This window comes from Rhea pennata, chromosome 1 (genome assembly GCF_028389875.1).
Source record: "Rhea pennata isolate bPtePen1 chromosome 1, bPtePen1.pri, whole genome shotgun sequence".
NCBI classification, from domain to species: Eukaryota; Metazoa; Chordata; class Aves; order Rheiformes; family Rheidae; genus Rhea; species Rhea pennata.
In genome coordinates, this window is record NC_084663.1 from 74,369,975 (window position 1) to 74,384,811 (window position 14,837).

General features: G+C 46.4%; 1 long non-coding RNA gene across 1 annotated transcript; it reads left to right on the top strand.

The window, feature by feature from the left end:
- The first annotated feature begins 8,080 nt into the window (after positions 1-8,080).
- On the top strand, positions 8,081-14,576 carry LOC134142063 (uncharacterized). The gene is made up of 3 exons (XR_009958784.1): positions 8,081-8,161; positions 8,343-8,432; positions 14,508-14,576. It is a non-coding gene; the product is annotated as an uncharacterized LOC134142063 (long non-coding RNA).
- Positions 14,577-14,837: the final 261 nt, after the last annotated feature.

Here is a 14,837-nt window from a genome sequence, read left to right on the forward strand (position 1 = left end):
CAGTATTTTAGCTTACAGGTTCTTGAAGGGCCTGACCCAAAGTCCACTGAAATCAGTAAGAGTCTTTGCAATCATTGAACGGGCATTGGATATAGTTTTAAGTGCACGGCAAGAACGAGAAATCTGTTGCCCTTTATGTTGATTTACTCACAGCGCATTCCCCTTCCCCAGATGCATTTATATTTTGTCCTGGAAACTACCGCCATGCTCTACTAAAGCAGGGGTCAAGCCAATCCATGCACTTACAGTATGATCTACGTAAATTGCTAGGAACTAGCAGAACATGTTTGAGGCTATTTGAAATCCTGTGGCCAGCTCTCAGAACAGAGGTAGGCTGTGGTTTTGTTTGTTTTTTTAAAATAAGTTTTCTTTCTCCTTTCCCACAGCCTCCCCTTCCCCTTTCCTGGTTGTTCAAGGAGAATCCTAATAAAAGCCAGAGGGAAACTTACCAGTCTGCCTCTGGTGGGGAATGTGCCAAACAGTAAGAGCTGGACACTTCCTGCCCCATCTTTGTCCTCCTCTCAAAAATGCACATTAGCAGAGTAATCATACTGTCCTGCCAACAGCATGTTGCAGAGGTTTCCTTTAAAACAGGAGTAAATCATTTTTAATACTTACAAGCACTCAACAGTACTGTGGGAAAGACAGAAGAAAGCAGAAGTCAACTGCATGTGAGGATTTGCATGGAAACACATCTGAAAATGGAAGGCTTACTCTCCAAATGCAGGGGGGAAAAGCTATTGATTTCAATACAATTGCAAGTTGTAAATCAAGAACTCCATCAGAAAAAGAGTAACATTTATTGAGATTACATGTCTCAAAGCTGCTGTTCTTTTCCCTTCCAAATTCTGACTGAGCATTCCTCAGGTCCCAGTTCCTCAGAGATGGTTTGCAGAAAAAAAAAAGAGTTTGCAAGACTGGGTTCAAATCATCATTGTTTCTCACAATACCTAGTCATTTATTTCAGTGCAATAAAGATTATTACAAAATCCTGCCATGTCATTTTACAGCCTGAAACAGGCACAAATACTACAAACACAAATCAGTCCTCAGGTGTTATGTCTCCCTTTCAACTTTCATTTGATAAAAAGCTTGAAGAGTTTTTTTTTTTTTTTTGGGGGGGGGGGGGATGAAGAGGAGGGAAAGGAGGAAGGAATTACACATTTATAAATTTCTGGCTAAACAGGATAATCTAAAGTCAAGCCATTCAAGCTGGGTCTTCCAAAGTAAAGCTCCCCTGCCTCCTCAAATAAAAACGCTGCTCGCTGTGATGGGAACACTTTGTGATGGGTAGCTTTTGACTGGAATGAGCTTTAATAAGCCCTGACTTTCAGCTTTCGGGCACGACATGCCTAAAATCCTGCTGCTACTTCAGTAGACCTTCATCCGAGGTCGCTTCTCAGAGCCCCGAAGAAAACGTTTCCGCACGGGGGCCCGGCCGCAGGGCTTGGGGGCGGCAGAAACAGGGCGCCGCCTCCTCGGCTCCTCTCCGGCGGCCCGCGGAGCCTCCCGCCGCCGGCACCGATGCCAAGCCGAGCCCCAACCGCCCGCCGGCGGCGGCCCAGTCAGCTCCAACCGCCACCCCGCCGCCCGTTACGAGCCGCTCCCCAACGGCCTGTCACACCTCGCCCTTCCCCCCCCCCCCCCCCACGCGGGGGCTCCCGCCGGGCGCGCGCCTCCGCCTCCCCCCCCCACCGGCGCACGTGCCCCGCCGCGGCGCGCTCTCCCCACTGCCACCGCCGCCTCCACCGCCGCCGCCCAGCGCCGCGCGGAGACTCCCAGGGGCTCTTTAAATAGGGTCTATAAATACAACGCCGGAGCCCGCCTCCCTATTGGCCGTCTCCGCCCGGCTGATTTGCATGCCGCGGGGCGGGGCGCCGGGGGGGCGGGGCCCCGCTGGTCACGTGGCGCGGCGGGGCGGGTGGTTGAAGCGCGCCGTGACCTATTTCCCCGCCGGGGCCGCGCCGCGCCGAGCTGCGGGAGCTCTCGGGGGGGGGGGGGAGGGATGTGCGTGTGAGCGCCGGGAAGCCTGCCTGCACGAGGTGGCCTGGCCCCAAACGCCCCAAATTACACGGCTCCCGCCCCGCGCTGACCCCCTCGCCCCCCCGGCTGAGAGACGTTTGCATCTGGATGACTTTGCTTCGCATTGCATTGCGTTGCTGTGCTGTGCGTTGCTCTGCACTGCATTGCTTGGCTTTGCTGTGCATTGCTCCTCTTTGCTGTGCATTGCTTTGCATTGCTGTGCTTTGCATTGTATTGCTCTGCTTTGCAGTGTATCACTTTGCTTTTTTGCATCGTGGGCAGACCCCTTCAAGGCACTAGTTGGACGTGAGCTGAAAGGATCTGCAGTTGGCTTCGGGAGGATGCCTTAAACAACTCGTCCACCCGCCTCGGAAAGCACTTGGGAGGGTTCAGATCCGGGCCGAGCAGCGCACGTTCCTGCCAGGAACTCCCGCTGATGTATTTTTGGCATCAGGTGGGGTGGGAAAGACAAACAAAGCCCTTGAAGCTGGGGATGTCAACAGTGTGTCACAAGCGGGGCAGGGCCGGGGAAGGAACCAGGGGCTGGCGGTGGCTCTGCAGCTGAGTGGCAGAGGGGAGCCCGGAGCCTACACACGGGGTCCCTTGGGCACCTACTCCCTGCAGCAGAGGGCTCTGGAGCGCTGCTTTTCCCAGAACCAGGTGCTAAGAGCTTCCTGGAATTGTCCAGGGCTTTCTGACAAAATGGTTCCCCCATGAAATACTTAGCAGGCAGAAAGCAAGGGGCTTTGCAGGAGCGAAATTTGGCCTTTTTATATCCTGAGAGTCTGTAGACTTGTTCTATAAGCGTTACTGAAGTGAAATGTTTCAGTAAATCTCTTCAAAACAATTTTGAACGTGGCCAAATTAAGAAAAAGCAATACAACGTGGAACTGCCAATATATGGGATTTTATCTCAAGACACAGCTAGCCAATGTTTTCTATCATCCTCTGGCATTCTGAGTCACAGGACTGTAAGAGAATCTCAGCTTTAATGGAAAAAAAATAAATGTTTCTGAATCTCATGACTATGCAAAAACATGAACTGTCATAGCTAAAAGGAGACAGAAACAGGGAGAGAGAAAGAAACCAACCCAAAATGCAAACCTAACCACAATTCCTTGTATGAACAATAACTCAGGATTTCTGTGTTCTTGGCATTAGCCACACTGCATCGTGATACCAAAGGACAGCAGGGTGGGTGTCGGTATTGCGGCACTTTTAAGAGTTAGCTTGCTAGCACTGAGCAGACAAAAACGAATTATTTTCCCACACGCTGTGTTTCCCAGTAATTTTACTGGAGCTGTGCTGACCTACATCTGCCTGAGGAGCTAATATATTTTTGAGTGCAAGCATAAATACACTCTGTTTCTGCATTTAATTTTTGAACAGCTCCAATTAAACCTCACTTCACTTAAACACATCCAGAGCTCCCTTGCCATTTGGTCTTCAGTGTGCAGGCTGCTGCCGTTCACAAGGAGAGCACTATCAGAAATGAAGCTAGAAGAGCAGCCGCTGTTCCCCCATCCCTCTCTCCTCAGCTGTTCTTTACTCTTTTGGGGGAAGTGGCTCTCGGAAAACAAGTTTCCCACTGGAAGAAGATCTAATCACACAGCCAGCAGCTCTTAGTGCAGATAGGTCCTAATTTTGTGAGCTAAAGAGCTAAAAACTCCTTTGCATTTGTTATTTTGTCTATTTGCTCGCGAGTGGGAGGAAGTGGTCAAATATGCGTACCAGCTTTAACCCTTCTCAAGAGGGATAGGGACAAGACGCTGCTGAGCTCCGAAAGGCTTTTGCAAAGCAGGCCCGCTGGCCACCTTGCCCCGGCATGACACTCGAACCTCTGATGACCAAAGGTGCTGCGGTTTTGAGTCCCCTGCAGCTGCAGATCCGGCTAAAGCTGCGGAAGATGGGAGCGCGTGGAATGAAGAGCGGGCTGGGGGGTGGCCAAGCAAGGTCACAACACGCCGCTTGATGTAATGTTGTGCACCGGCTACGACTGTAACCTGCAAGCACAGCTCTCGCTGCAGCCGTAGGAACTTGTCTGAACTGGAAGGGTTCATTCAACGAGGGTGAAAGAAGGAAATGTAGAGTAAAAAGGAAAAAAAAAAGATAAAATAAAGGAGAAACAAAAAGCCTGAGAACCACAGGCCACAGTTTTCAGCTGTAATACTAACTAGCATTTTATGGCTCTGTTATACCTGCATGCCAGACGAAAACAGAAAATGTATTCACCAGTGAGTGAGCCGGGTTGCTATGTTAAAAGGTAAGTTAAAATCTTCTGTGCGTGCTTATTTCTCCATCCCCGTCTCAGCATTTAAACTGGCAGGGCAAAGGGTCCAGACCTTTAATACTCTAACGTGCCAAAACTCAGAATCACGCCCCTTGGAGACGGCCCAGTAACGACCAGGGCCGCGGCGGCTCAGCTGCTGGGACGAGGCGGGATTGCAGTCGCGGAGCGCCCTCTGCTCGTGAGAGAGTTTCTTGCTGCTCCCTGGGACGAGCGCAGGCGGCCGGGTGGGAGCCCAAGCCGCTGGTCCCAGTAACCCCACCGCCTTGCCGCGCTGGGCCGCGCTGGGCCGCACTGGGCCGCTCTGCGCTCCGCCAGGTTGAGTTGATAGGCCTCGGTCTGGTCTTCCCACCCGCGCCTCTTCGGCCCGCTTTGCAAACCTCCGCGTGCCAGCTGCTGCCCGCCGGTGGGAGATCCTCCGTACGGACCTGAATTACGGATTAAAAGACGCGGAAGGGGTGGAGAAGGACTCCTTCCCTGCAGGGGCCACCGCACTCACCGGCTGCCTCGGCTCACCTTCAGGTTCTTCTGCCTCAACCCCGAGACCGCCAACAAGTTTAGTGCTGGCAACGCAGGCACCGGAGGAGGATTTGGACCCCTGGGCTCATTTTGCCTAAACCTTATTAAAAAAAAAAAAAAAATAGAAATTCTAAAATTTATTAGAGGATAATACGTTTTCATTTTACTTTCATGTGTTCAACACGGACCCACTATCCTAGTGGTAAAAGATGGTCTAGCTTAGCAGAGCTGCTCGGAAAGAGAGAGCTCTTTTGCACACCTACCTGCCCTTCCCCCCTCCCCCTTTTGTTTCCTGCTAATCTCAAAATTTCAAAATTCAAAACATTTTTGGCCAGCTCCACCAAAGAGAAAGTGTCTGACCTCTGGTACTCATCCCTGCCAAGGGCTCAAATGCACTTAACCTATGGGTCTGTTGCCTCCTTCTGCCACCTCAACAGCTGGTTTATGCATTGAAATACTTTCTGAAGGTAAATGGTGCATTATAATCAAAACCTACTTACATGATGTAATTGATGGTGCAAGTTTGTCTCTTTGCCTGTACATACAGGCATATCCATAGAGACCTCCAGTTTTATTCCAAAAGGCAGATACAACTGGAAACTGATAGTGAGAAAACACAAATATTAAGGCCGGAAGATCTTTTAGTGCTAGTAAGTTTAAAGTACCAAATGGCCCACTTTAAAGTAATTTATTCCAAGGCATGGTGGCTATGAAGTACTTCTAAGTCCAATTGCTAATGCTTATACCCATTTTGTACTTTAATAAATGACCACACAAGTTGCAGAGCCATAAAGATTCAGCTCCATGATCTGTAAGTAGTCATACCATGCAGCCAGCCAAGTCCTATCAAATCTATATTGTTTCTGGCATTTCTATACTGTTCAGTGCTCTTGTGTGTGCCAGATTATCCTGAACTTCATTATATGCAGCTTTGAACATTTCACCAAGTCCTGCTCTCACTGAAACAATTAATAACCAATCCAAACAAATGGGAAATTAAAATTGCACTGACACAGAATATTAGCCCCTACTAGTAAGGATTTTGCAGCTGAAACAGCTGTCTCCCGCTATTTTAGGCTGATGCGTGCATCCTGCTTAGCCCTCCGCTGCCAGTCCTGCAGGGCATGGGTCTCCCGTGGGTTCTGCAGTGTATGTGCCAGTCCCATATGGATGTTTTGGATATTCCAGAATGTGTAAAACAGCCAGCTAGAGGCTATGCAGGATAAGCTAATGTGCATAAAGTAGCTCTATATGACTACATTTAGGCAAATGAATGTAGCCCTGGCATGTCTGCAGCCCTGCCCTGTTACGTCATTTCAATACTTAGCATAATGCTAAGTGCTTATGAAAAATAAAGGTCACAAATGAATGCTAGCCCCTCTAGAATTAGATGGAAACTGAAAGGACTTTCTTTTTTGGTCATCACTTTGGGCTTCAGGGTTTTGGTTCCCTCTGCATCTCATTTTAGGCACCTCTGTGCATGATCACCCACAGCCCAACTGATGCAGTCAGTGCTCTCTGCCTCGGGCACTTACTGCAGATGCAATTCTTGGAATTTGACCAATGAGATGTGCCCATATATACTTTATAACGATGAGATTAAATAATAAAACCCAAAGCTTGCTGAACAGAAATCAGTGTATCATCTTCCTTTCAGTGCATTAAAAAGTACAAATGACTGTATTGGGCATGCATGGGTCACTAGTAACTCCCAAGATTGCAAATTGTCTGACTATATCCTGCAGACAAAAGGAGAAGCAAGGCTCCTCTGGAGGAAGTCACTGCAAGTTGTGAGCAGAGGCTTCTCGTTGCCACTAGAGTCTGCAGTAACCAGGGAGGGGAAAAAACATCCTTGTATACTTTTTTAAATAAATAAACAGGTTACACCTAGCTTGTAACTGAATCATGTTTGTCATCCAAGCGAACAAGCTGTGCAAGATGCTGAACTCCAGCTCGCAGTTTAGCCAACGAGATTACACGGACATACGGTTTAACCAGAGGGATTAGATCCAGTCATATTGAACAACACAAATCCTGGCGTGAGGGGGAGGCCACGCTAAGCTCATCCATTAATAGTGTTGACTTGTGAAATGTCCCTTTTTCCAGGGTTCCTGCAGCCTGAGGGAGGCCCTGACTGGCAGAGGGGGGAGAGGTAACCTTCTGCTGGGAAAAAGAGACGTCAGCTCCAAGGACATGAGCATCATACAGATGTTACCAAAATCAATGGTTTCTGAGCATTTGGGGCTATTTTGCTAGGCAGAAGCATAGGTCATGCCACCAGTTAATTTGATGCCATCATTTTGGCTGCTGCAGTCATATCGGGACTGTCACTAGGGGCAGCTTTCTTCAGGAAAGAGCCTGTGACCTCTGTCTAGGCAAATGCTCAGTGCTAATGCTTGAATACAGGATAACTTTCTTCCAAAGTCCTAGCTGCCCTAAGCTGGTGTGTGAAGTTACTTCTGAAGGTGAGTTAAGCTGCTGCAAATATCCAGATGATAGCGAGAGAGATGGTCCTGGGGACTGAGGAGGTGCTGTGGGCAAACCTCACATGCAGCCTTTCCCTACTGATGTGCTAATGTGGGTCAGAAAGGGCCTTTCAAGAAGCGCCTCAGTGGCTCAGCATAGTGAGCTCCCCTGCATCCTGATGGTGTTCATCCAAAACTGCCTAGGAAACACATGCCTGCTGCAGAAAAAGTCCTCAGAAACTCTTCTGAAGTTTAGCTCAAAGCTTTGCATTGCAGATTCCAGCTGGCACATGCTCAGGGCCAGGGGAGGGACACCTCTGCCTCGGTGCCTGCAGTTTCGATCCAAACCACGACCAAGTAACAGCCCTCGTCCAGCTGCAGGCTTCCTTCAGTGCACTTTCAAGGCCATATATTGAAGGACTGAGCTCTTATACCTCTTACACTGAGCTCTTAGCAGGTATCCATTTCTTAACACCTTAGTTTGTCCAAGCAGGTCCAGTCCTTTCCTATACCTTGCATAAAATCTAGGCTCCACTTCTGTCCAGCAGAAGTCTTATTCTGAGGCCTATATCATTACACAGATTTTGTGTGACTCTGCCCAGAAATGACTTTTTTTGTGGGCTGAAAAATTTCCTCCTCCCCACTGTGGCTTTGGCTGCCTCTGAGCCATATGAGGTGCTTACCTCCTCCAACTGCTCATTGCCAGGGAGCATCCGACTGTAACCTGAGCATGCTTTTTCCTCAGCCACCACGGATCTTTGCTTTGGGCCATTTTAAGGCTTTTGGAAGACAGCGTGTCTGAGGTGCAGGCGCGTGACTACCACAGCTTTCAACTTAGCAGAAGACCACAGAACGGGCTTGCAAGGGGGTGAGTTTGCAGCCACGAAAGCAAAGGCAGCGACCTAAGCAGTGCTATTTAGGGCTCAAGAAGCAACCTTATGTTTGAAGTCCATCACGTGTTTGAGAGGTCTGCTTCTATCATTGTCACCACCACCTGCTTAGTCTCTGCATGTCGGCACTTATGTTCTGTGTTGTCGTTTTTTTCCCAGCACAACCCCTGCGTGTTGGTGGGGATGTGAAGAAATGCCTTGTGGAGCCTGGTGAAGAAGTGAAAAGGGATGGGGAGCCAGCAGGAGCAGGTATGGTGTCTATGTGACCGGTGAACTACAACATTTTGGACAGTCACCTCCCAGAGCCTGTTCACTGCCCTCCCAGTACTTTGCTTGTTTTCAAAGTGTCTGGTTAAAGTGGAGCTGGGCTCAATACCTAAGGAACTGGCCTTAGATACATAGCAAATAGACAGAGGATGTCTAGAGTTTTCCAAGACACTCCAGAAGTCTCATCTATTTTCACTGGAATTCAGAAAACTGGTGACTTGCGATTGTTTTGCATCTCACCTAACAGGTGGTCTACTAAAGTTTCTTGGCTACAGTTGCAAGGGTAATACTTCTAGGCTTTACAAGCAGCATTTGTCATGCCTGGCAGGGTAATTTATGTGTATCTTAAATATTTGTAATTAGAGTGCCTCATAGTTAGTATAGTGAGAAACAAAACAGAATCCAGTAACACACACATGAATAATTCAAAGCATATTCCTCAGAAAAGCATTTGTTTTTCTCTCTGTTCCTGCTGTCGCTTTGTATTCCTTGCTCTAAAAGCTGGGACTGCTCTCCCCCATGTTTGTGGGTTGCATCGCTGTGACCCCTCCCGGGAAGTTAAGAAGTTCAGAGAAAACCAAAGCATTTAACACAGAAAGATGTTCTGTAATGTCAGCTTCTCTAATCTGGATGTACTCGCTCTCAGCTGCTGCCTCTCCAATAGCTACTCCACCCAGCCCTCAGATAATAATCACAAGCTATTACGCGGTTCTGCTTCCTTCTACATTTTTGTTGTTAACTCCATCGGCTGACTTGATAGCATTTAGCTTGAGAGCATTTGCCTCAGAGCTTAGTCTGGGGTCTTACAAAGCAAGAATCTGTTATCAGGTCTCTAGACTACCAAGACGTTGACCCTTAGCCTGCCAAATACACAAGCACGTGCTTAACTTCCTTTTGGGGAGGTTGCTTGCAAGTGTAAAGTTAAGTGGGAGTTTGGCAGAATCAGGGCTGAAAATGCACAGTGCATTGCCAGAATGAGCCAGTTTGCTGAACAGATGTAGATGTTCTCAATGTCACGCTCTTAGGAAAATCACTGCTCTAGCCTACTGCTCAGACTGTCTCTGGAGCAGGAAAAACCTTGCCATCAAAAGGCCCAATACACTTGTTTTTACACCAGCAAAAATTCCACTGAGAGTAAGAGCTGGTATGGCTGAGTGGAAATCACAAGAGTGGATGCAGATTGGCACACAGTAGAAAGCCAGAAATCCTCAGTGCTAAACTTTTTCTTTTTTATGCGTACCTCAGTTTCTGAAACAGATTTTATTTTTTTAGAAGTGTTATTTCCTCTCTCTCAGATGCTCATAGTTTCCCTCTTACACAGAATTATTTTAGCAGCCCAAAATACAGATCTCCATATGTAAACTTCAGGAGTATGTTAAAGGGACACTGCCCAAAACATTTTAGTCTTCATAAAGTGAAGTGCACGGTGCCTGACATGGGATTTTTTTATTAGTTTAAGCTTGAATAATTCAATCCATCTGTCACAGAGAACCAGTAAAGTTCCTTTTGTTGGACATGAATACGTTGGACGTGTTTTCTCTTAAGCTTACCTTTAGCTGAATGGCTTTCAAGAATGGCTCTTGCTTGTCTTCCTGACATGTTTCCTGGACACAAACAGGTCTTGTTCGCCAGCAGAACCTGGCATTTCCTAGTAAAACCGCTCTCATGAAAACCCTGGTTTTCCTCCCCCTACCTATTTTCAGGGCATGGCCTCAGATTTTCATCTCCAAGTCCCCCAGCACACAGTTCGCCTCTTCAGGGACCTGTGAAGCTGAAAAGAAGAGACGCGTAGATTTTCTAAGGAATCAAAAAAGTGCTTCACTTCAGCCAGCACATGAAGAAAACAGCTTAGACAGCAGAATAACACGTGTATAATAGCACAGGCACTTTCCCACTATTCTTGGGCACTCTGAGGGCTTCCCTCCAAGTCCCCTAAAGAGCTTGGTGCTCTCCATCATTCACAGGGCTCTCCTTGGGGTCACAATTACTCGGATATGGCAGATATCCTCAGTGTCTCTTCTGCCTAGCTGGCCAACCTTCCCCTGCAGGAGAGCTGTTTGCTTTTAAAAATACCAGTCCTGTTCACTGGTCCAAATTCCCTATTTGATGATCACTTTTTCTGTTTCCTGGTGTTCTGTCCCAAGAAAATTAATTCAGTCTGGGTGATAGCCATCTCCCTGTCCGCAGGCGCTCTTGTGGAGTGGAAAGTCATCAACACAGAACAGCTTTCCATTGATATTAGTGAGCCAAATGAGGGAATTTTTCCCCTCATCTCTTGAGAGTTGCAGCTCAATGTGGCAGTGAAAGAGAGCTGAGAGGGTAAATCAGCCCTCCAAATGAAATGCTTGGTCTGCCAGAAGTGTGCTGAGAGCCCCTCATATCAAACAGACTTCGGAGGGGCATATTCACCTAGGCACCTTAACTTGTTGCATCAGCACCCAGCAAATTAAAGCTCATTATGACCTTGATTCACCTCTTTAAAAGCATGTGCTTAATTATTTGGCATAAATGGAAGCAGTATTTCAATACAACCTTTATATACATCATTTAAGCCTGCAAATGATATTTTAGTGGAATAAATGTATTCCAAATGTGATAACAATGGACAAGTAAAAAGAGGGAAATTCTGAGCTGAGTGCTGTTGTTTCAGGCAATCAGAGGCCATCATTTGTAGTGATGTAAATGCACCAAAAAGGAGGGACACTGTCTTCACTTTGGGCAGGCCAGAATTGTCACCCAGGGTGACCCAGAAGCACTCAGGGCTAGCTCTGCCACCTTTATTTGTGCTGATTTCAGTAAGGTGACTCATGGACTAAAGTGATACTTGCTGCAGGTCAGATAACAGAGACTGGCACTCAGGAGCAACCATGCTTAGTCAGAGATTTAGCACTTTTTCCAGCTAATACCAATAGAGGTATGTCAGATGTCTCCATTCAGCTCTCATTTATGCAGTTACTTGGGTGGCAGAACATCTTCTGCCTAACCATACCACTTAGTTAGTCCTAGTTTCCTATAGCACTGCTTTCTATCAATGATTTTGAAGACCAGAATTTCCCAATGGGGAAATCTTGATCACAGTAAAATCAGTGGCATTTTGCCATTAGTTTCACAGCAGTAGGATTTGGCCAAATAAAACTTATAGGAGACAGGGAGTATTTTGAATCTGTAAGGAGCACATAATTGGAAAAAGGAAGATTTTACTCAAGAAAAATGTATATAAACAAGAAGCTCGGCTGAAATTGGGAAGTGTGAGTCTGAGCTAACAGACAGTCAATATCTGCCAGTCTGCTCTGTTGGCATAAAGCTTCTCAAAGCTGACTGCTGTTTGGAGAAGGCCCATAAGTTTGGTCTTCATTTATGAGCTAGGTAATCAATATGGGTTGAATCCAAAACCCACAATTTTACAAGGCTAGGCTATTTCTTGCTTCATATTATTAGGCACAAGAGACAGAGCTGACTTAGATTTACAAAATCTTGGATCAGATGCAAAACACATCAGCATGACTACTGAAGATGAGTTTATTCTCGGTAAGGCCCCTCCAAGAATCAGAACATTTTACTGTATTTTAAAAGCCCAGTTCCAGTGGGGATGCAGCATTCGTTTAAAACACAGTGTCACTTGTGTATTACATGGAACAGTATAATATTAAACACACGGCATTTTTTGTTTTATGGCCTTCTACTTTTATTCTATCCTAAAGAGCATTGCAACCCGGACAAACCCTGGAACGTGCTTCTGTCTTTGTATCTGTCCCTCTCCTGTGAATCAAACTTTCAATCACCAGCTGCTACATACACAAGCCTTTTCAGCAGGTACCTGAGGTCCTTTGAACAATCTTATTCAAAGTGTTCTCCTCTGTGATAGTTCACTGAAATACAGCTGATGCTGAAGTGAGACAGCTCTGCTGGATGCCATAGACATGCTATAGAGCAGTTCTGGATCTGAAAGCCAGAGTAACTTTTCTCAATAAAAACTTCAAGGGGAATTGAGACAGATCTTGGTGAGAGCAAGAAAAAAAAAAAGTGCTTTTTCCTCTCTGAGGCTTGCCTTGAGAGCTTTTCAGTGATGTCAGGAAGTTAGTACAGTTTTACACCTTATCCAAAAGATGGCACTATTAACATTGCAGAAGCACTCAATTCCCACCGTGACACTCATCCAGCATTACCGGGAAGGAAGTATAAGTGCCAGTGGTCAGTCATCTCTTTCTGCAGCATCTACACTTTCCTCTGGGCTCTTGCATGTAAAACACCTATAAAATCCAGCCCCTCCTTAATTCCTGGTACGTGACTCCACAGCCCACTGTGGTATGATGGCAAGCTGTTCTGCAGCATTATCAGTGTCTGGTTGTAATCATCAAAGGCAAAAGAAGAGACTCAAAGACTGACTCCAGGTAGTCAGAAGTTCGCATCTGAGTCCACTAAAATCCAGTTCCAAATAGTCTGGAACAATTTTGTGCTTTAAAGTGAGACGAGATGTAGGGGAGAAACAGGTAAGGGGTGAGAAGAGGGAATGAGAAGCTGTGAGAAGAGCAGGAGCAGATGGATTTCTAGAGTAGGAAATGGGACATGTTGTAGAAGTGAGAAAGAAAAGAGAAGAAAGGAATATAAGAAAGAAGAGGCAGGAAGCAGAAAAAAAGCAAGGAGATTCAAGAGCCCAGGGAGAAGGAACAGAGTTAAGAAGCTGAGGTCGGAAATGCTAAGCTGGCTTTGCTGAAATTTCTCTTCCCACGCTACTCTTGTGCTGAACATGTGACTAATTCACAGTCCTGAAGAAAAGTGAGAAATTTCTATTAATCCATACATAAGAATTACAGGGCAGCTGCAGTTACTCATGGAAGATAAAAAAAATGCCTCATCCCAGGCTCTGAGAGGCCCCTGTGCAAAGCCCAGTGGTACCTGCCTGATCAGAACTGTTTGCACAGGAGCATCATCCAGACGACCAAGGTTTTGCATTACAGTAGTGTGGCCATCACTAGCACAGGCAGAGTGAGCTTTTTCACTAGGCACTCAGTGTACCCCATGCAAGAAACATGTTTCCTGGTGATGGGAGAGAGCATGGAGGAGGTGCCAGGTCATCGATCTGCTCACAGTCTTTTGGGTGAGCAAGGTCTGAAACAGAGACTTGCCTACCTGTAACAGGATAGGAAGAGAGAAAGTTTGTATTAGCTTGAAACTGCAGGAGGAGTTTAGTTACAGTTATATCTCTTCCAATCCAATTTATACTTTAAAGACAACCCAGGAGGTTGTGAGTTTAAGTTTAATTGACCTATTTGCAATGGAGCCAGTTCATCCCAACACCTGGGACTCTTTCATAGATTTCAGTTCATTGATTCAAAGATTTTAAGGCCAAAAGGGACCATTAGATCATTTAATCTGGTCTCTTGGATATAGTCTTTATTCCAGAAATTCTTCTTCTGAGCTCCATAATATGTACCTGGCAAAAACATATATCCTAGAAAGGCACTCAGTCTGGAACCGGTGATTTCCAGAAATGGGCAATGCATCATTTTCCTTGATTGTTTGTTCCAGTGGGTCAATCATTTAGAGTTAAAAATGTAAGCATAATCAGGATCTTGGTGATCCAGGAAGCTGCCTGATCCAAAAATGTTTAGTGAACTGTGCCTGTCTGAAATACTGTGATTCTCTTTAATAAAAGTCTTAAAATATAAGTTGGATTATGAAGTATTTGCAAGATGTTAATTTTGCTGAGTGGGCTGATGAGCTCAAGATGCAGACAGAACAGACCAAAAAGTGGGTGTCGTCATTTGTTCTCTCAGCTTTAATTTATGCTTATGTTAAAACCCAAGCCATTTGGGGCGATGGCTTATGCTTTATGGAGCTCGGTTTTTAGTTACCCTTTGGAAGCTGTGACCGAGAAATGCCCCCGCAAGACATCACAGATGGTTCTTTCCATGCACAGTTTGGCAGATGTGAAGGAAAATTACACTGGAAAGTTGGATCTCAGCTGGGCTTTGTACTGAGGCGCTAATGCATGTGCTGTAATGCTTTGTAATGACATGTGTTTTGTTTTTTTTTGTTTTTTTTTTTTTTTTTTAGTTTCTTTGCCAAATTATAAACCCAGTTGCAAGCTGGAAGCGTGAAATCCCACATCTTTACAAGAAGAAAAGAGATGAACTGAGCAGATGTGGCCAAAACTGGAGCTCGGGATGCTACCTGCTCAGGTGCAGCCTCCTCGTAGGCACAGCCACCGCAGCACCTGCTTGCCAGAGCAAGGGACCAAGGCAAACAGCCAAGGCTGGGGCTGCTCCTGGCAGCTCCCCTGTCACGGGCAGCCAGTGTAAGGGAAGAGTCCTAAGGGAAAGCACTGATCAGCAGACCCTGGATTTCCCATCTCTTATGCTTTTTCCTTAGCAGTTCCCTTTTCTG